The sequence below is a fragment of the Cupressus sempervirens genome, chromosome 4 (assembly GCF_028749045.1).
Source record: "Cupressus sempervirens isolate cs-2001-9-10 chromosome 4, ASM2874904v1, whole genome shotgun sequence".
Classification (NCBI taxonomy): Eukaryota; Viridiplantae; Streptophyta; class Pinopsida; order Cupressales; family Cupressaceae; genus Cupressus; species Cupressus sempervirens.
The window spans coordinates 56366240-56389015 of NC_143121.1; positions in this window are offsets into that span (position 1 = coordinate 56366240).

Below are 22776 nucleotides of genomic sequence, written 5' to 3' on the forward strand. Positions count from 1 at the left end.
TTTCATTTGTATCAAGTTCTTCATTTTGTACTTGGTCCACTCTACTGGATAGTTGCTAAATGCATCAAGAAAGATGTCTTTTATGTCAATTAACACTTGCCTTTGTTTATTCCGATTTCTGACTATATCCTATTTCTTTCTCTTTTCCAATGCCTCTTACACTTCATTTATCTGTTCAATATTCATGGTTTCATAGTCAAACTTAGGAATAACTATTTCTTGATCTAAAGTAGGGTCTCCATAATGAAGTACCCTTGCACCCTTTGTAGAGCTCAAGCCTGGTGTTGAAATTTGAAGTGGTATTACTTCAATGCACAACTTTTTAGATGTTCCAATTGGAGTCCCTATTATAGCAAATTTATCAATGTTTGTAATGCATCTTGGTCCTTCTCCTTAGGAATTTCTTTGTCCTCCTCAAATCTATCCTTATCAATTACTCTGATCTTTAGAGGTGTACCTTGTTCTTGTATTGTAGAGATAGAGGTATCCATCTATCTTGTTTGATCCTTTACTGGCTCCTCAGTAGTTGTAGTGACTAGTACTATGGAGTCAACCTTAGATGATGTATCTTGTGTAGCTTGCTCTTGTGATTGTCTAATTATAGCTATTGGGATATGAGAAGGTGGTTCTTATGGATTCACCTTATCCCTTGTGAAGTTAGCTACAACTTTTTGTAGTTCTTCAATAGTCACCAAGACTAGATTTGTATACAATTGTGCTTGTAGGGTAGTCTAGTGAAGGATTCTTTTAAGATCCTCTACAATTAGTGGATTTATGTTCTAACTAGAATTGTTAGGAACATCTTGTACAATTACTTTATCTAGAGGTATGGGAGTTACATGTGGAAGGCTTGGTGGTGGCAATTGTGTGTCTTGCACACTCTATTCTATTTGTCGTTGTTCAATAGTTTCCATATCATCCTTTTGTGTTTCCTTCTCCATTGTATCATCTACCTTATATTTTCCTCCATCATCTTCCTTATCATTTTCATCCTTTTCTCCATTGTTTGTCTCTTAAAAGTGACATGCCTCTCCTTCTTTCATAGTTGTGAGGCCATAGATTAACTTCAACATTAAAGTGGACTTCTTCACAACATCCTCAATCTTATTTTGTAGAATACTAAAGGCTCTATACTTGGGTGCAAATTTTCTCCAATGCTTCTTATTTTCCTTGCTATTTTTCCCTTTAGTGAGTTCAAACATTAATTGAGCCAATGTTGACTCTCTTATTTATTTTTCCATATTATGGCAATAATGTCATTTATTTTCTACAATGGAATATAACTCCTTAGGCATTGAATTATCAAGTTCAAGTAGAGTGTTCTTGAACTTGTCCATCATAGCATAGACTAACTCTTCAACTATATTCTAATATTCTCTAGTGAACTTATTAAAATCAATGCTTTTTAAGCCATATAAGTCTGCATTGTCTCTAATGTTATCACATATATTTTCTAAATCAAACTTGGTGGGGTGACTTACCACTCTAAATTGGCTTATGTCCTCAAACCTATTCTTTCTTCATCTTATTCAAGATGTGCAACATACTTTCTTCTTAGCTTCTTCTTGGTTGGACCTTCCTGTTCAGTAGCCTCCTTTCTTGTAGCTCTTGTATTTTCCCTTGTACTAGGCTTTGTTGGGCTTGGCTTAGCTATTTTCATGCCTTTGGGCAAAGTTGTAGGCTATTTTGAGCTTTTCTCTTCTTTGGCTCAAGCTTGGTAGTCCTTCCTTGGTTTTCTCTTCCTCCTCGGCACCTTCTACCTCTTCTTCATCTTCTTCAATGCCTTAGGTCAATGCAAGTGGTTCCTAGCCCTATTCTTCTTCTTCTTCATCTTCATCTTCATCTTCTTCTTCTACTTCTATTGTCCCTTCTCTAAATCTAGCCTTAAGCTTTTTCACCAATCTATCCTATTCTTTAGGGTAGAGGTAGTTTTCAACTCCATTTCCACTTTAGACTTAACAACATCAAAAGTGCCAAAAGGCTTTGCACTTTTATCAATATCTTCTACATGCAATGTTGTGATTGTTGTAGATGCCTCATCAATGTTTATGTCATGTCCAAGTGGCCTTAGCCATCTCATGCTTTGTATTGCTACTTGGATATATGTGAAATCAATATACACTAAGAAAAACATCTCGTTGATGTGCTACTCAACAAAATAGATAGGTTTTTTGAGTCTCTATTTCATTGACTTCTTAAAGTCTTTGAAGTAGTTGGTCATTAAAGTTTCAAAATTTTCCCCCATCTGATCTATTTATTCATTAACTTGTACTACTAGTGACCTATTTTTTTTCCAGCCTACCTTTCTAAAAGAGGGGAATTCATTCTGAATATAGAAAAATAAACATATCAAAATTGATCCAAATTTACATTGATCACTCTTGTATCTCCTTATTGCTCCCAAATTCTCCATAATCTATTGTAATTGCATTTTAGCTAGATCATATGTATGATCCTTCTTGACAATTTTGTATCCAATGTCAACTACAATACAAGGTACACTATTCAATCAGCTTGACTGGTAAAACTAATGGGATAGAAAATTCTACAAGAGGATCTTTGATTGTGTCAATTGTCATCCCTCTCTTATTTCACTTTGCCCCAATGTTCTTCTCTATGGCTTCTTTAGAATCACTCCTTAGGGTCTTTGGCCATTATAGGGTTGGATACCTAGTTACCCTATGTATAATTCCTTTTGACAATTTGACCAGTCCATCCTCCAACCATAGGCATCCATCATGGATTCTACTGACCACACTTCTTATCCATTCTATTTTAAATATTGTAAGGATATCTAGGGCATGGCTTAAGCCCTTCCTCTCAACAATTCGAAATCTTCCTTCAATACCTCATTCTTATAAAGTTTATCATGTTCTTTTCAAACTCAATGTCACTAATTGCACCTATCTTACAATTATAACACCTTCTAACATCTTGCACCATTACAACTTTAGGTGGAATAATGGATAAAGCACCGATAGGGTCATTTGTATATGCAACCTTGGGAATTTGTCTAAAGTTTGGTTGTTTAACTTCATTACTAACTAATTGAACCTCAAATGACTCATTGTCTTGGGGATTCCTAGAGCTAGATGACATTTCTAAAAAACTAGGGTTTCAAGATATAAAAATGGCATAATTGTGTAGCTCAGCACTAGAGTAAATACCTTAAATTGATGAAATGATGTTGAATCTTGAATGGAATCTTTGTAAAAGCTTCAATCTCTACTTGGGATTCATTTTTTTTCTCTTCTTTCTCTTGTTCTATGTTTGTGATGATGAAAAGTGATTGAATACTCAACCTTATACCTTTCATTTCATAGCATTTAATGTTTAATGCATATACAACTATCCACTTAGCTCCTTATGGAATTCTATTTCACTCAACATTCACTACTAACTTGGCTTCTACTAACTTTGGTAGAAAACTTGACATATACTAGGATTTTACTTAGCATTTGAAGGCAACTTTACTTGCTTGGCAACAATGTGAAAATTTTGAATATTTAACCTTGCATCTTTATTCATGCTGATCTATCCTTTTCAGTGCTAATTTATTTTGTGAGCTAATGTATGGGAAAGCATTTAAATATCAGTCCCACATACCCTCTTCTACTTAGTTGGATGAATTGTGACCACTTGACCTTTTAGGTGAAGTGATCACTCCATTGGATGTGCTACCTCCATCTCTTCTTTTCTGTTTCCTATTCATCTCTCCTTTGATGTGTTCAACATCATCTTTTCCTTTTCCATTGCTAAACTTAGAGTTGGGTGCCTTTGACCTATTTGGGCAATACTTACTGATGTGTCCTATCTTTAGATAGCTGAAACAAGTGATTTGACTCAACCACCTATTGTAATTGCCACTAAAGTGTGTTCTTATGTAGTTCTCAGGAATGTCTCTGTATTCTTGACACTAGTGACAACTCTACCTAGTGTTGTAGTCCCAATTGTAGTGATGTCCATGACTATTTTACTTTGATAGTTGGTTTGGTGTCCACATAGGCTTGGATCTACATTCAAAGGCTCTATGTCCATACTTCTTGCAATTGTAGCAGTGTCCTTCAAATCTTGGTGTCACGGTGGTTCTAGTCTTGTAGTCATGTTCCTAATGACCTTGCTTATTCCACTTGCACTTATGTCATGCTGATTGGTATTCTTGCTCTAGCATACATTAGAGGTATTTCCCTTTTTACCAAAAAAATGACAAGTTGGTTTAGTATTGTTACCTTTTTCTCTTCTTTCTTTTGCAGTCTTAGATGACTCTCATTCTTCTATGCTAGTGTATCCTAGTCCTGACATGTCATTGTTGGATCTTGGTGATTTTAGTAGCTGTTCAAAGTACTTGATGGCTTCATTAGGTTTGTTGAAGATTTTGGCAATTTCCTTTTCTCTTCTCAAGTCATTTTGCAGTCATTCATTTTGCATCTTCAGTGTAGAGATCTCAATGTCCTTCACATTCAACTCATGATAGGGATTCATCATTTGGCTTAGGTTGTCTAGCTGCATGTTGGAAACTCTTGCAAGCTCAACTGGCTTTTCCTCTAGTTTGTTGACAAGGTTTCTCTTGATATCTTCTATCAAAGCCTTATCTTGGATAGCTCTCTTCTTCTGTTTAGTCACTTCACAAAGGATCATGGCTTGTGATTCTTGTTCAATCTTGAGAGATCTTATCTCTTTTTCTTGAGCTCTATTCTTCTCCATTAGGTCTGCAATTGCTGCATTGAAATCCTTAGAATCTCCATTGGCAAACACTTTTGAGGTGTCAACCTCCTTGTACTATGTATCATTTTCAGCTATGGCAATGTCTCTTCTTCTCTTTAGGGATTTCCTCAAGGGTGATCCCACAATAATTGGTTCCACTTTTAAACCAATTTTGACACTAAAATCAATATTTTTTAAACAAACCTCACATTTGAGTGACTATATCTTTAAAAATATAAATAATTTCAAGATGAAATAAATTAGTGATTTTTAGTACTCTGTTCCTACTTTGTAACCACATTTTTTAATCAAAGAAAAAAATATTTATTTCAATTTTTCTTCTCCTCCAAAAATTGGTACATAATAAAATTCAATATTTTTAAAAAGTGCCAATTCACTTGATACACATAACATTTTTTGTAGAAAAGATAGTGAGGGAATTCTTTTGGCATTGGATTTGCAAGATCAATATCCAAAGGATGCATTTGGTTTGATTCAAATTGGTTGAATATTGATTAGTTTATGAAGTTTTGAAGTGACACCAATTGTAATTCAAACATACATTCATTTTGACATAGATAACTTGAAGTCAATTTATCATAAATCTAAATTTTTTGAATAGAAAGATATCTCAATAAGCTATTTCCTAAATATTTTTCAAAACTATTTTGACCTAATTTACTAATTTTCATGAAGTGTTGAAGTCAGATGATGTTCAATTGGTAATGACCCTATGATGAGTTAAATTCATATTTGAAAGACTTAATGATTAAAATATGTATTATGATTATAGTCATTGGAAAGCTTTCTCCAAGAAGCACATTTTGGCATTTTTTATTTTATAGTAGGAGATCATTCATTTGCAATTATGGGTGTCAAAAGTGCAAAAAAAGATTTACAGAAAAAAGTGCCAATTTTTAAAAAAAAATTCTATGTTTGTGCAAACATAGTGTTTGCTATGAACATATAAAGTATGTTCGCTGTGAACACATGTTTGCAGCAAACAAGTGGTTAAAAAATTTCTTGCCCCTAAAATGAATACTCCCTGGTAAAAAATGATGATTTTAAGCCAAAATTCGACATTTGGGATGTTTGCATGAACATATTAATTATAAATGTTCACATGAACATTCCTAATTTATGATGAATATGTTTCCATGAACACTATTGTAAAATATGTTCATTGTGAACATATTTACTATGTTTTCCCAAATGTATGGTGTATGTGATTTTCACATTTTGCAATTTCTTTATTCCTTCATCCCATTAAATTGGAACCCATTATTGTGGGTTCACCCTTATTTCTTCCCTAGCTTCTTCCAAAGAATGTAGAATGAGATGTATTTCAATCTCTTGATTCTCTATAATATTCTCAAGCTTGTAGATTTCCATCTATAGATCTTTACTTCAATCTATAAGGCTTCTCCTTGTAAGAACTAGGCTCTGATACCAATTTTTTGAATTTACAAGTCAGAAGAAGTACTTTTGAGGAGGGGGGGGGGGGGGGGGGGGGGGGTGAATCAAAAGTACCAAACTTTAAGCTATAAAACCTTTTAATTGAAATCAATACATGCATGCAACATTTCTAATTAACATGAAAGTAAAGGCATGGATGAAATTAGATAGTAGAATATTTGATCACCCAAAAACCCTCCAAAATAAGAAGGTAAAACTAGGGTGGGGATTACACCCACAACTTATCACTGCAGCTATATGTAACTTGTCAAGGTTACAAAGTTTAACATCATCAATGGTTTTCCCTGTGAGAGACCTATCCTATTAAAGGATCCAAAACTTTGTTAAAAGTGTACCTATCTAAAGGATTTACAAAACATTCACTTGGATTGTCTCCCTGTTAAAAGATTTACAAAATGGCTATTAAACTAACCTATCTTCATAGGATTTACATTCTCCTAATACAATGGCTAGAAAGTACAGTGGATTGTGTTGACCTAATAACTTACAATCTTCAATTGTTGATTTTAGATCAATGTTCAGTCCATTTCGATATGATCCTCTTTGACTTGATATGATTCTATTGGAGTGATGATATTCTATTCTAATGTTCACTGATTTGGCAATTCCTTTTTTTTTATGTCACCTTGAATGTACTCTTCACCCTTATGCTCTTTGCTCTCTTTTACTTTGTCATTCCTCTCTTCAATTCTCTTCTCACATACTCTATCATACATTTTTGAATTATGGGGTTTCAAACTCCTTAAAAAGGTTTATGACTTAGGGTTAGATATGAATATATAATTGAGATTCATCCATCTTTCCTACTTAATTCTTTCCATTTTTCTGATAGGTTGCATGCCGATTTCATAGGGAATCAAATAAATTCAATTGTATCTTTTAATCCTTTGAGATTCATCATATATTGGCTCAAAAATGGTGTACATCTTAGTTTGTGAGGGCACAAACTCTTATGTTGATTCAGTGTTACTCAACACTTAGTAATTATTGATGCTCAATACCTATAGTTTACTCATCACATATACTAGCTTGACATCTATTAGTCACTTGGGAGTTGAAACTTTCTTGACACTGTCTATCTGCTCAACATCTGAATGACTTAGTACAAGTTGAATTTCTATCTTAGAACATACTATAACTTAGCATCTATATTATACTTGGCACCAACTAAGAAAATTTCTTAAGTGTGTTAACACTCAATTGCCAAAACTAATTTGAGACCAACATATTTAGCTTTCAATTTGGCAAATGCATTGATCAAGTTCTCTCAACACAAAATATTTTTCTTGTTTTTAATGGAAACTATTTGAGATGAATTCTATGAAACAATTATGTGCTTCATTTGCACTCCATTAAAAGATGCAAAGAGCATACAAAGATGATATTGAGACTAATCACCCCGTGTTTATAATTTTTAATAGATTGAAAGACCTTGTACATAATTTCAAAAAATTCTTCTTTTTTTCCTCTTTAGAGAAAATATATTTTGGTAAGGATCCTTCCACCCACTGAACCATTTCAAGTCAAAAAAATTTAAAGGTATATGTGGATAAAAAAATTAGGCAATGAAACCATTCTATTCATACTAGAATATAACCATTTCCACATAACCCAAAATAGATCTAAAATCAACATGCAATTTAAATCCACATACAAGTGAATAGACAACATACCCAAAAAAATTGTGACATAACATAAACAAGACACCATTGTAATACAACCATGGAAGCCTTCAATGCCATAGCCACAACCCAACAATCCATGTTAACAAGCATGAATCCACACATCCCATGCCATGCTTCCAACATTCAAAAATGCTCCCTTGGCTAACCTATCAAGCCTTGGCCTGATTGACTCTTGCATTTTCGCCCTCTTACCTTTTCACTACAACTACCCTTGTAGTTGCTTATATAGTGGTAAGTCCCACCAAAACCACCAAGTAGTATTACATAAACCATGTGCTACCTAACCCATTGACCTCACATTTAATATTAGAAATTTAATTATTTTTCCCAATATTAAATAATTACATCAAATTTTTCATAATGTTACAATACAACTCATCAAGTATATCCCATGGGAATCTTTCCATGTTGCAAATTCATCTAAAGAGAGATTACTTAATAAAATAATACAATATAGCAATATTATTAAATGTGTGCAACACCCATTTTCTCAAAAATCTTCCACTTGTATAGATTGCAAAGGGTCAATCTGTAGCCACATAAATGAACAAAGAACCAATCCCTCCTAGCAATGCACCATCATAGATCAAAGTTCATGAAGTGCTCCATCCTAGTACTCACAAAAAAATCAAAGTATCCAACATCTCAAACATGAATGATCTCACCTCCTATTATGTAATTACCATAGAATATACATAAAAGCCATCCAAAGAGAAAGCCACCCAACTTGTCGCATTAAAATATCATAAGATCATATACTAACCGAAATGCCAAGCACAAAAATCTGATCCAAAGGTAATCACTTGTATGCCTAGTTCTCCAAATATCCATAGCTAAAATAACACCCACAACAAGTGCCAAGCTCATCCAACTATCCATACCTCCAAAGGTATACCAAGTGAATCTCACATTATCAACATATCCAATCTGTAATTGATAATCACAAGCCTAAAGAGAGATGCTTGCCATGCATATATACTAAGAAGCTCCTACTACAAAAGATAATGTCAAATCTATAACCAATACACTCACAACATCTCAAAGAAGTGAATCCATGTAGTCTCAAGGATAGTCAGAACACATAAACTAGTAACCTTCAAGAACAACTCTCATAAAACAACTCTAATAGTCTACTAAGATCTCCACAACCAATAGAGGAAAGAGATAAAAGAAATAACCATGTCATCTCTCACATGACATACATGAGCACAAACCAATAATCACAATCTCCATCCAATCTCAAATCCAATGTAAGAAAAACTTAACATCTATGAAGATAACAAAGACCAAAGAGAAACCATGCAAATCATAACCAGTATCATTTCATTCTACACACACCTCTAGATGTAAACTGTGCAAGTATGATATCCTCCATAAAACCCCAACCAAGAAGACTCAACAACACCCAAACCATACCGTATAACTAATTATGGATGTAAGCTTTTCATAAGAAGAAAAAACTCATAAACCATCTCCCAAACTTAACCAGCATAAAAACATATGAAAATAGGGGTAACTAATGCTAAATCATCTCTTAAATGAGTCATCCAGAACTAACTCATAAATTATAGGTCAAGATCCATATCCATCAAAGATAAGCATCAATATAATGCACCCAAGAGAAGCAATGGGCTATAACTCTCAAGTAGAAAACCACCTAGTAGACCAAGAGTGGGAAATGAGAATGCTCATCAATATATCCAAGTCTCCAACCAAAACTCATCTAAGAACAACCTCCTCTCAATTCCATATCAAGTGAATGCCCCTAAAACTCTCTTGTTGAAACCAAACAACTATCCCAATAGATACTTCTCTAATCCAAGAGAAATCACCATTAACACCATCTCTAAGTATCCATGAGAACTTGTAACCAATCAATCCATGCCAACTCCAAATGCAACATAGCAATATCATGAAGTATCTAGCTTATGACCAATATACTCAATAACAAGAAACTAAACCAAGATCAATGTCAAAGTTCCAACCATGCCCTCAAGAATATAAACATGACAACATGATCTAACCATCTCAACCAAAGAGATAACATGATCCATATGAACATATTATAACATGTCACAACTCTAAATGCATATCAAGAGTATATCATGACATAAAAATAAAACCATCCTCACACCAAGGATAACATGCTAAATGAAAACATAAACCACACATTTACCAAGAAGCCCATTAGTCCTCAAGATGCAACCATCTCCATATACCATGAAGAAAAAACCATCCCCAAACACCATGAAGATAACCAAGAACCCCATGAGTCCTTAAGATCTAACCATCTTCACACACCATGAAGATAACCAAGTGCACCATGCAAATGTTAAAGATGCTTATGTAGCAACAGGATCTAAGATAAAGCTCCAACAACCGCAAACACTCAATAAATATATCAATAGAAAGAACTTCCACTCAACCATGGTACCGAGTCACCTGTGACATCATAAAATCCATCTCCTACATAAAGATCCTCTAGGTCTATACACACAACCAAATTGTCAATACCAAGTGAAACCAAGATCCCCAAACAAAGAAGATACAAACCAAACTAGTAACTAGTCCTTCATTATCACAATCTCCCACCAAACAGTGTGTCCAAGCTATCCATGACATCATGATGAGAAACTGTCCTCTATGCATTAGAATCAACTAATGCATCAAACTGTCAAAGAACTCAAAGTGCACATCATGAGCTCCTCAAAAGAAACCAAATAAGCATGATCCTAAACCAAGACAATATACCACAATAACCAAATTGGGAATCCAAACTAATGAACATTAAGGATGTACCTATATATCCAATCATGTTATGTCAAAATTTATGACACTATGATCACATCCATGAACCAAGCATCTAGCTCTCAATATGTCCAACTTGTTAGCATAAAATAGTCAACCACAATCCTACACCATGACTATACCTGGTAACATCATCTCATCACTTCTACATGAAGAAAAACTAGCAAAGCATATTACTTAGGTCATAAATGACCCAAATCCAAGCCATCAGTATGAATATGCATCAATAATGAAAGATCAATGGGTAAAGACAACCCATAACCAAGTTATAAATGCAACCTATAAGTATAGACCACTTACAACATTGCACAACTTTTAGACCCAACAAGTCATCATACATATCCAAATCCAAACATTGATAACCATATCATCATGAGACTGAAAAATAAATTCACTATACAATGACATCAAATCCAAATCTCCAAATATACAATGTCATAAACTCACAATATTACCATATCATGAACTATTCAAATCAATATATCACCAAATAAATCATTCCAAACCTACGCCAAATCTAAACCAATGTATAGAGCTCTCCAAGAGCTTTTTGTTGACTACTTGAATTCTAAAATCTAACTCTGTATGCCCAAGTTATGCCCTAAGTTGTGCTTAAAATAAATAACATCTAACTTTTAGATTCTTAAAACCTAAGAAAATATCAAAACCACAGAACCAAACCTATACTACCTTGTAGTGCTCTAAATAAGCTTTACAATGCCCATATGAAGTATAAAATTCAATATCCTAAGTGAAAGTTATGGTCATTTCACTGAGATAGTATTTTTATCATTTTCACTATGAATTATTTTTTTGTGACAAAAATTCCAAAAAGATTAAATTTGATGGGCATCATGGGATGAAATTAAAAGAAAAATTCATTTCCTCTGAACATGGCCAAACTAGGGCATATCAGAATTTATAGAAATATCGACCTAGATTCAATGGTGAGGTCATTTTTAATCTAGAAATTTATTACTGCAAGCTCCCATTAAAACCCTCATTTAAATTAAATATCCAAAAATCCTTTTGTCCAACAATTTCACATGCCCAAAATAAACCAACATAATAGGAAACTCAATACCCTCAAATCTACAATAAACAACTCATATATTTTGCACTTTCTTTTATCTTCTCATGCATTCCCATGGATTCAATATAGGGTTACAATAATAAAACCATAGCTTTGATACCACTTGTAAGGAAACTTACAACAAAAAATATAACCATTTCCACATAACCCATAATACATCTGAAATAAACATGCAATTGAAATCTACATGCAAGAGAATAGACAACATACCTATAAAAATTGTCACACAAGATATACCCTGAGAAACCCTCATTGAGGGAAAATCCCAACCTCCAAAAGCATCCATCACGATGTATTATTTAGTAAAAACACCATTGCAAGACAACCATTGAAGCCTTGAATGCCATATCCATAACCAAGAAATCCATGTGAGCAAGCATAAATACACACATCCCATGCCATGCTTCCAACCTTCATAAATTCTCTCTTGGCTAACCTATCAAACCTTTTTCTACTCAACTCTTGCCTTTTTTCATTCTTCCCTTTTCAATACAACTGCCCTTGTTGCTGCCTATATAATAGCAAGTCCCACAAAAAATAATTGAGTGGTATTACATAAACCATGTTGTACCTAACCCATTGACCTCACATTTAATATTGAAAATTTAATACTTTTCCCCAATATTAAATAATTACATCAAAATTATCATAAATTTATAATATAACTCATCAAGTATATCCCATGGGAATCTTTCCATGTGGCAGGTCCATCTAGGTGCAACATTACATAATAAAATAAACTAATACAATATAACAACAATATTATGGAATGTGTGCAACACCCATTATCTCAAAACTATTCATATAATTTTAATTTTTTAAATTAACATGATTTAAATAGTAATATATTAAAATAAAATAAAAAATAGTAATTTATAAATCATTTTAACATACAGATATTACTCACTCAAATTCACACAACATTCAACCATTACAAATTGATTTCAACTTCCTTTACAAAAGATTTGAAAAAAGAAGATAACCTTAAAAAATACCTTTAAGAATTGACCAAAATACATCACTAGACCATGCCATAAAGAGGAAATTTTGTGTAATATGCATATATTCACCATGCATGACAACTTCTTTGTATGATGAACAAAGTGAGATTTTCATTTCCAAAGTTGCATCTTTCATTATGTCTATAACATGGACTGTCAACAAATAATAAACTCCATTTTATATGTGATATGCAAAAGACCAAATGGACTCCATAGAGATTGAAAATTTATACATAGGTAGCTTGAGATAATGAAGAATATGAGATGAAAATGGCTTAATCTCCCAACTAATGGATCTCAAATTATATCTTTTTGGTAATACCCACTTGGAATATGCATATTGAATATCCAAGAAACTTGTGTAAGTTGGGTTTGGACTAGTTTTCATAAACCAGTTGAAAGTAGATTGACAATGGTTCTAGGACATGAGGTTGTTTCTCATGCTTATAGTTTAGGGAGATCAATATTTTATACATATCATTAAGTGGACACATGTCACAGGCTTCTAAATAAGGCCACTTAAATTTTATGAATAAGGAGAATGACACATATTTTTATAAACCCCGTATAATAGGTGCATCAAGAAATTATCAAAATTGATTGCACGATCTTGGAAGTAGGTATATGAGTTAAATGATAGGTGAGGGCCATATTCCCTTAGTTGTCTCTTATAATTCCTACCAAGTACCAAATTGTTAGCTCTCAAATTATACTTCAAAAAATAGAGTTGCATCAATACATTCTTGTGCTTTAGAGAAACATGCATATGGTACATTTAAATTTTAAGATTACAAGTAAGGCTAGCCAATGCTAGACTGACATTAGGTTATATGATAATAAGATTAGAAGTATGAGTCTAGTGTTGAATTGAGAGAGTACCGAAGGATACAAGTGACCTAGGACTATGTCCTCCTTTTCTAAATAAGTAGAGGAAATAATTTAAACATCAATTAAAAGGGTAATTTTTAAACCGTTAGGGTCAAGGAAAACCTAAAATTGAGTTGTGAATATTAGGCTAATAATTCCAAAGGAAATTAAATATGAAAATGAGAGTCCTTAAATATAGGAATTTTTATATTCCACTACACCCTACACTAAAAAATAAATAGAGAAGGGTTTCTCCAAGTGAATCTAGGAAAAAATATCCTTATTAGAGGTATAATGATAGTTCAAATATATAATGTGGGATAACTTCAATGAACAACATACCCTAAAAAATATAAAAATAGAATCCCTATCACCCCCTTTCCTCAAAGTAGTAGGAAAATTTCTCCAATTGGTTGGAACTAAAATCATTAGAAAATCCTAGGTGGAAAGGGAAGGGATAGAAAGCCACCACTAGACCTTGACCCATTTGGCATACCCCTTGTGATGTCAAGAAGGAGATATCATGTGATAATAAGGAAAATAATTTTAAAAAATTGTGTGCAAACAAGGGCTAATCCTTCATTAAAGAATGTGTCAATAATCATAAAAATGTAGGATATGGTGCATAGACAACATCAAAATGCAAGAGGATGGGTTACAAAGGTCAAATTAAAAAATATGATGCATGAGTGAGATAATGGAGAAAAAGAAGCCAATGTGAAATTTGTTTAGGGCAAGGACATTTTATTTCTTCCATAATAATTATATGTGTGTTATTTATTTCTTTCATTCTTTTAAAATATCTTATAGTTATTCAATCATTAAATATTAGGTAAATTACAATGAGAGTAAGGATTTTTGTGTGCTAAATTCTCAAAATATTCATTTTACATGTTTTTATTTCTTTAACAAAATTCTAATATAAATTGTTAAAAAAGTATTATGAATTTTTAGAAAATCTATTATAATTTTATTTTTCTAGGAAATATACAATTCTCTTTTATCTTTGCAATCTTTGATTGTGGTGTTTTTCTCTTACAAGGTGTCATGTATAAGTGAGCTGTTATCTCTACCTAACTTATGAGTGTCAACACAAAACTATAAATAACAACAAGAGAATGCCTTCTTTTTCTTTTTAGTTTTCTTTCTTGCTTTGCAAGAATATTTTATTAAATATTCCAATGACTTAAATTTTATGTTACCAATTAACCACTTCAACTAAGAGCTAAAGACTAAGGCATATCCATTCTACCAATTCATTACGAACATAACCCTGGCTCATCCATTGTCAATGTCAGGGTCATTAATTCTAAATTTGATCAAAGATGCATAACATATTTTATTATTTGTATTGAATAGACATTGTTGGTGAGAGATCACACAAAAGACAAGATTACTACTACACTCTTGTCCAGTACCCAATATGAGCATATATAAAATAGTTTGACAATTTAGAATAGGTTCAATTGTTAATTTAATTAATAGTACAAGAAAAGACTTTAAGATTAGGAAATAGATTTCAATGGTTTTCTCAACCAAAATATTTGATAAAAATATATATTAATAATTGAATACAACACAAAAGAAACAAATAACACATATTCTTAATTGACTCACAACTAAAATCAAGAAAATGACAACTTACCTATACTTACTACCCCATATTATCACTTATAAAATAATTATACAATTCATATTGTATTTAATTGCTAGTTTCTAGTACTTATAAAAAAAAAAAAAACTAAGTAACATTTTATTATTATATATATATATATATATATATATATATACACATATACATATATATATACATATATATATATACATATACATATATATATACATATATATATATATATATACATATATATATATATATATACATATATATACATATATATATATATATATATATATATATATATATATATATATATATATATATATATATATCTATATATATATACACATATATATATATATATCTATCTATATATATATATATATATATATAGATATTTCTAGTGATGAATGTGTGTACTATACTCTGATGTAGTACAAATGAAATTGATTATTACATCTTACTCATAAGTGGAGAATATCAAGAACTAATAGAATTACACAACTCTTGACTAATAGCTAATATTATAATTTGTTAAAATTGTTTTATGATTTATATAGAATTCAATTATTAGTTTCAACAAATAGTTACAATGGTGAATTGAATTCAGCTCAAAGTTTCAATTAATGTAAAACACTTTAAACAACTATGCTAGATAAATTAAAAATAGTTTAATATTATTGTACAATATTGTAGATGGAATCTACATGTTGGAAAACATTTTAGTATATCACCAACCTCCTTCTTTGACTTTCCTATAAATTGGGAAGTTTTGTAGAATTGATTAGACAAAAATGGCTTCCTTAGAATTTTCCATGGAAGCTCATCTGTAACTCTATAAAATATTTCTTTTAATGACCACCCATTGCCCTTCAAGCTGCTCTCTTGCTTAACATTCCTCACATCATTACCACCCATGATAACTGTAGAGGATTTAAATTTAAAATTTAAATTTAGATTTTTATATAGATTTAGATTCAAAATTAAATATAATATTCTACTTTGCTTTAGATTTTAGTTTTAATTAGTTTCATTTAGCTTTAGAATTCTACTTAAAACTATTTAGATTTATATTTAATAGTTTAGTATTGCCTATTTGAATTCAAAATCTATTTGATTTATATATTTTATAATACTTTTCATTTTCATATTTTAAATGTGCATGTTTCAAATTAGTTTTAGATTTGCATATTTCAAAATGATTTTGGTTGGCATGTTTTAGATTTGAATGTTTCATAATTAAATTTAATCATTAGCATGGATGGCAATGCCAACATATCAATAAAATGTGGATTTGATTAAAGCTAATGATTTATTTAAATTAGATGAATCATATATTTCATATATATTTTATAATTATTTAATTAAATTACAAGTATCTTTTATTTATTTTTCATACACACACACACACACACACACACACACACACACACATATATATGTATATATATATATATGTGTGTGTGTATATATAGATATACATACATACATACATACATATATATATATATATATATATATATATATATATATATATATATATATATATATATATATATATATATATATATATATATATATATATATATATATATATATATATAAAATTCTAGCCTTATATTTACTACTAACAAGAAGTAATATTATATTTTTAATATATATATAGAGAGAGAGATATTAGGAGGTGTATCTAGAGAGTAGGGACAAAGTGATTAGAGGGTGTTTCTATAGAGAGAGAGAGAGAGAGAGAGAGAGAGAGAGAGAGAGAGAGAGAGAGAGAGAGAGAGAGAGATTATGTCGTGAGTCCAAATAGAAGGGAGGGAGAGAGATTAGAGGGTATATCTAGATAGAAGGGATAGAGAGATTAGTGGGTGTTACTAGAGATTACAAAGAGAGATAGAAATATTATGGGGCATATCTAGAGAGAGAGAGAGAGAGAGAGAGAGAGAGAGAGAGAGAGAGTAGAGAGGGAGAAATATTGTGGGCTGTATTTAGAAAGTAGGGAGGGAGAGACAGATATTAGCCAATGTATCTAGAGAGAGAGAGAGAGAGAGAGAGAGAGAGAGAGATTTATGGAAATCTCTGGAGAGAGTAAGAAGACATGGCAGAGGGAGGGAGTACATTATAAAAAAATTAATAATATGTTTCACAATAGCACCAATCATGGGCATTATAATACAACTAACCCACACAAAAATTTAACTTGGTCATTACCTAAATACTAACCTAAATTTAAATAATAGGACTAAGACCAACTATAATCAGAGTACTAAAACAAAAAATAAACTAAACTAAAACAACTATAATCAAAGTACTAAAACCAAAAATAAACTAAACCAGAACAACATAAACCCTAACTCTAACTCTAACTCTAATCCTAACTCCAAATCTAACCCTAACTCCAGCTCTAATTATAACACTAACCCTAATGCTACCCTAAATATAATCATAACCATAACCCTAACTACAACCTTGACTCTAACTCTAATTATTCCTCGAAACCTAATCCTAACCCTAACCCTAACCTTGTATAACCTGAAAATTAATCCTAGTTCAAACCCTAATCCTATTTCTAACCTTAACTCTAACTCTAACCCTAACCCTAACTTTTACTTTTACTTTAACTTGAACCCTAGCTCAAATTATATCCCTAACCCTAACCCTAACACTAACTTTAACCGTAACTCTAACCTTAATTATAACTCTAACCCCAAATTTAACCCTAACCCTAACCCTAAACTTAACCCTAATGCTACCTCTAGCTCTAACTTTAACCCTAACCCTAACCCTAAATTGAACTCTAACCCCAACTCTACCTCTAAGTTTTACTTGAATCCTAATTATAGTTGCAACTCTAACCCTAACCATAAAACTAATATTAATGCTAATAATAACACTAACACTAACACTAACACTAACACTAACACTAACACTAACACTAACACTAACACTAACACTAACACTAACACTAACACTAACACTAACACTAACACTAATAGTAATAGTAACACTGACATTGACACTAACACTAACACTAACATTCACACTAACACTAACACTAACACTAACACTAATACTAGCACTCACACTAGTACTAACACTAACTCTAATACTGACACTAACTCTAATTCTAACTCTAACCCTAACACTAATACTAACACTAACACTAACACTAACACTAAAACAAACACAAACACTAACAATAACACTAGCACTAGCACTAATACTAATACTAACTCTAACACTAAGACTAAATCTAATCATAACCCTAACTTTAATGCTTACCCTAACTCTAACTATAACCCTAAGGCTAACCCTAACTCTAATCCTAATTTTAACCCTAACCCTTATTCAAACCCTAACTCTAACCCTTACTCTAAATCAAACTCAAACTCAAACCTTAACTCTAATCCTAACCATAACCCTAATTATAGTCTCACCCCTAATTCTTACCCTTACCCTAACCCTAAATCTAACTCTAGCCCCAACAATACTTGTAACCCTAATTCTAAATGTAACCCTTACCTTAACTCTAACTATAACTCTAGCTCTAACTCTAACTCTAATTCTTCCCTAAAACCTAGCCCTATATAACCCTAACTCTAATTATAATTCTAACCCTAACCCCAATTCTAGCCCTAATCTGAAACTAACTCTAACCCTAACTATAACTGTAATCCTAAGTATAACCCTAACTATAACTTCTTTCCCTAACACTAATTCTAATCCTAACTCTAACTCAAATCTTAATTCTAACTATAGTAGTAATTCTTACCCTAAATTTGACTCTAATTCTCACCCTAACTCTATCTCTAACACTAATTCTAACCCTAACTCTAACAATAATCTTAATTCTAACTGTAATACTAATTCTAACCCTAAATCTAACTCTAACTCTAACCCTAACTCTAAATCTAAATCTAACTCTAACCCTAACTATAGCTATAACTCTAACTCTCATTGTAACCCTAACCCTCAAACTAACCCTAACCCTAACTCTAACCCTACCCCTAATCCTAACCTTAACACTATATATAACTCTAACTCTAACCTTGACCCTAATTCTAATCCTAACCCTGACCTGAATTCTAACCCTAACTCTAACTAACACTAAATCTAACCCCATCTCTAAGCTCTAACTCTAACCCTAAATCCAACCCTAACCCCAATTATATCTCTAACTTTAATTCTAACTTTAACTTGAACCTTAACTCTAACTCTAACTCTAACTCTAACCCTAACCCTAACCCTAATTTGAATACTAACTCCAACACTAACTCTAACTCCAATTCTAACTCTAACTCTAACTCTCACTCTAACTCTAACTCTAACTCTAACTCAAACACTAACACTAACACTAACACTAACTCTAATTATAACTCTAGTCCTAATAATAACCCTAACTCTAGCCATAACAATAATGCTAATCTTAGCTCTAACCCTAACCCAAATTCTAACTCTAACCCTAATTTTGACCCTAACTATAACCCTAACATTAACTCACTCTAACCCTTATTCTAGCTCTAATTCTAACTCTAATTCTAATTCTAATTCCAATTCTAAATCTAACTCTAACTCACACCCTAACTATAATTCTAACCCTAATGCTAACTATATTTATAAATATAAAGAAAATAGAGTCTCTTCTCAACCCTAATTTCCAATAAAAATGGTCCAAATTGATTAACCACGAGAAAGTGATTAATGCAAAAATGGATCAAGTAATGGATAATAGGGAGAAAAGAGAACCTATGGTCTTTCTATTTGAGAAGAATGTGCTTAAATTTAGAATAGATGAAAGACAAATACTAACCTTAAAGTATGATAAATATAGAAAATGCCAATTTTTGATGTTTGTGCATAGCTTCTGAGAATTTTGCAACCTACTCTGGATAGGAAATGTGAAGATGGAAAAAAACCTAGGAATCTTTTATCCTTCTGAACTAAGGTTGACCTTGACCTTTATAGCAGGACACAATCTTACCTTAGGGCATAATTATACCCTAAAAAGTTGACCTTGACCTACACTACTCTGACAAAATTTATGTTCATGAATCTCACAAGTTTGACGAAAAGGGTATCTAAATCTTCTCTTCAATTCATTGTTCCACACCAGTATCTACAATAAAATAAATTTTGTTTGGATGATAGATTTGCCTTGGTCAAACCCCAGTTTGGAATTAACCTTGAAATATGCATAAACAAAGTAAATGGAACTATTCACCTTGCTTATATTGAAAGCCTTGTGGAGGATTTGAATTCTTGAATCCACAAGTACAAAAGCTTTGAATGAATGTATGTAGGATATCTCAAATCAATGACATTAGATCTTCAACACTAGTCTTGAATGTATCTTTGCATAGGAAAAGGCTTGAATCAATATGGATGGAGAAATCTTCAACAAAAGGGCTCCATAGAGATTGAATCCTTCAATGGATAACAATGGACCCCCTTGATGAATTGGATCTTGAATGCTTGAACACTTGAATGCTTAATGGATAGTAGATCTTCACTTCATGTAGGTGGATTCTCACTCATAGATAGTAGATTTTCTCATGGAAAGTGGATGCTTGATAACATTAAATGGATGTCAAAGTGAAGGAAGAAGGCTTCCTTATATAGAGATCCAGGGCACAAAATTGTAGAGAAGGTCGACATGTGAGTATTAAATCCCAATTAATCTTAACCCCTAGAAATGGACCTAGATTAAATATAATTTAAGATTACCATTTCAAAACCCAAAATAGCCAACATAAAAATGGGAAAAGAAACTTTTTGAAGCCCAAGATACCAAAACTCCTAAAAATTAAAAAATAAACCTGGGATTAGGGACAATATTGACCTTGCCCTAGGCGAGGATTGAGGTCGTCAGTGACTTAGGTCAGGGTCAAGGTCAACCTTGATGTAAAAGGTCATCCTTGACCCAAAAACTCAAAGTCCTCAATTTGTTAGACAAAGTTGTCAGAAATAGACTGGATATATATATATATATATATATATATATATATATATATATATATATATATATATATAGAGAGAGAGAGAGAGAGAGAGAGAGAGAGAGAGAGAGAGAGAGAGAGTAGAATAGGGAAAACACCAAGATCCATGTAAAGACCCATTCAAGGGGCTTGACATGACCCCAAACCACTTAGTGAAAGGGCTAATCGCTCTTAACATAGAAGTGCTTCTATTTTTAATGATACAATTTGTAACCCTAATTCTAACCCTAACCATAATTATTACCCTTATCCTTATCCGTACCCTTACCCTAACCCGAACTCAAACCATAATCCTAACTCTAACTCTAACTATATCTATAACCCAAATTCTAACCATAACCCTAACCCTACCTCTAACTCTAATTCAAAACTAACCCAAAACTAAGAAAAACTCTAATTATAATCCTCACCCTAACCCTAACCTTAAACCTATCCCTAACGCTAACCCTAACTCTAACTCTATACCTAACTTTAACTCTAACTATAACTATAACTCTAACTCTAATTATAACCCTAGTCCTCACACTAACCCTAACCCTAACTCTAACCCTACCCCTAATCCTAACCCTAACACTATATATAACTCTATCGCTTACCCTAAATCTTATCCTAATTCTAATCCTAAGCTCTACCCTAATTCTAACCCCAACTCTTACTCTAACACTAAATCTAACTCTAACTCTAAGTTCTAACACTAACCCTAAATCTAACTGTATCCCTAATTCTATCTCTAACTTTAGCTCTAACTCTAACTTGAACCCTTACTATGACTCTAGCTCTAACACTAACACTAACACTAAGACTGACACTAACTTTAACACTGATGCTAACTCTAATTTTAACTGTAATCCTAAATGTAACTATAACCCTAATGCTAATCCTAACTCTAATCCTAATCCTAATTCTGACCCTAACTATAACCCAAGCTTTAAGTCACTCTAACTCTTATTTTAAACCTAATTCTAACTATAATTCTAACTTTAACTCTAACTTAAACCCTAACCCTAATGCTAACCCTAACTCTAACTATATTTGTAACCCTAATTCTAACCCTCACCCTAGTTCTTACCCTTATCCTTACCCTTTCCCTTTCCCTTACCCTAACCCTAACCCTAACCTTAAGTCTAACCCTAACCCTAACCCTAACTATATTTGTAACCCAAATTCTAACCCTAACCCTATCCCTATCCCTAATTCTAACCCTAATTCTAAACCAAACACTAACCCTAACTCTAACTCTAACTCTAACTCTAACTCTAACTCTAACTCTAATCTTGACCCTAGCTCTAACCCTAACAATAGCTCTAACCCTGACACTCTAACACTAATTCTAAACCTAACCCTAACCCTAACCCTAACTTTAACTATAACTGTAACTCGAATCCTAAGCCTAGCTCTAGCTCTAACCCTAATGATAGCCCTAACCCTAACCCAAACTCTAATTTAAAACCTAACCCTTTCCCTATCCCTAACCCTAGCCCTAACCCTAATTTTAATTTAAATGTTAACCCTAACTCTAATT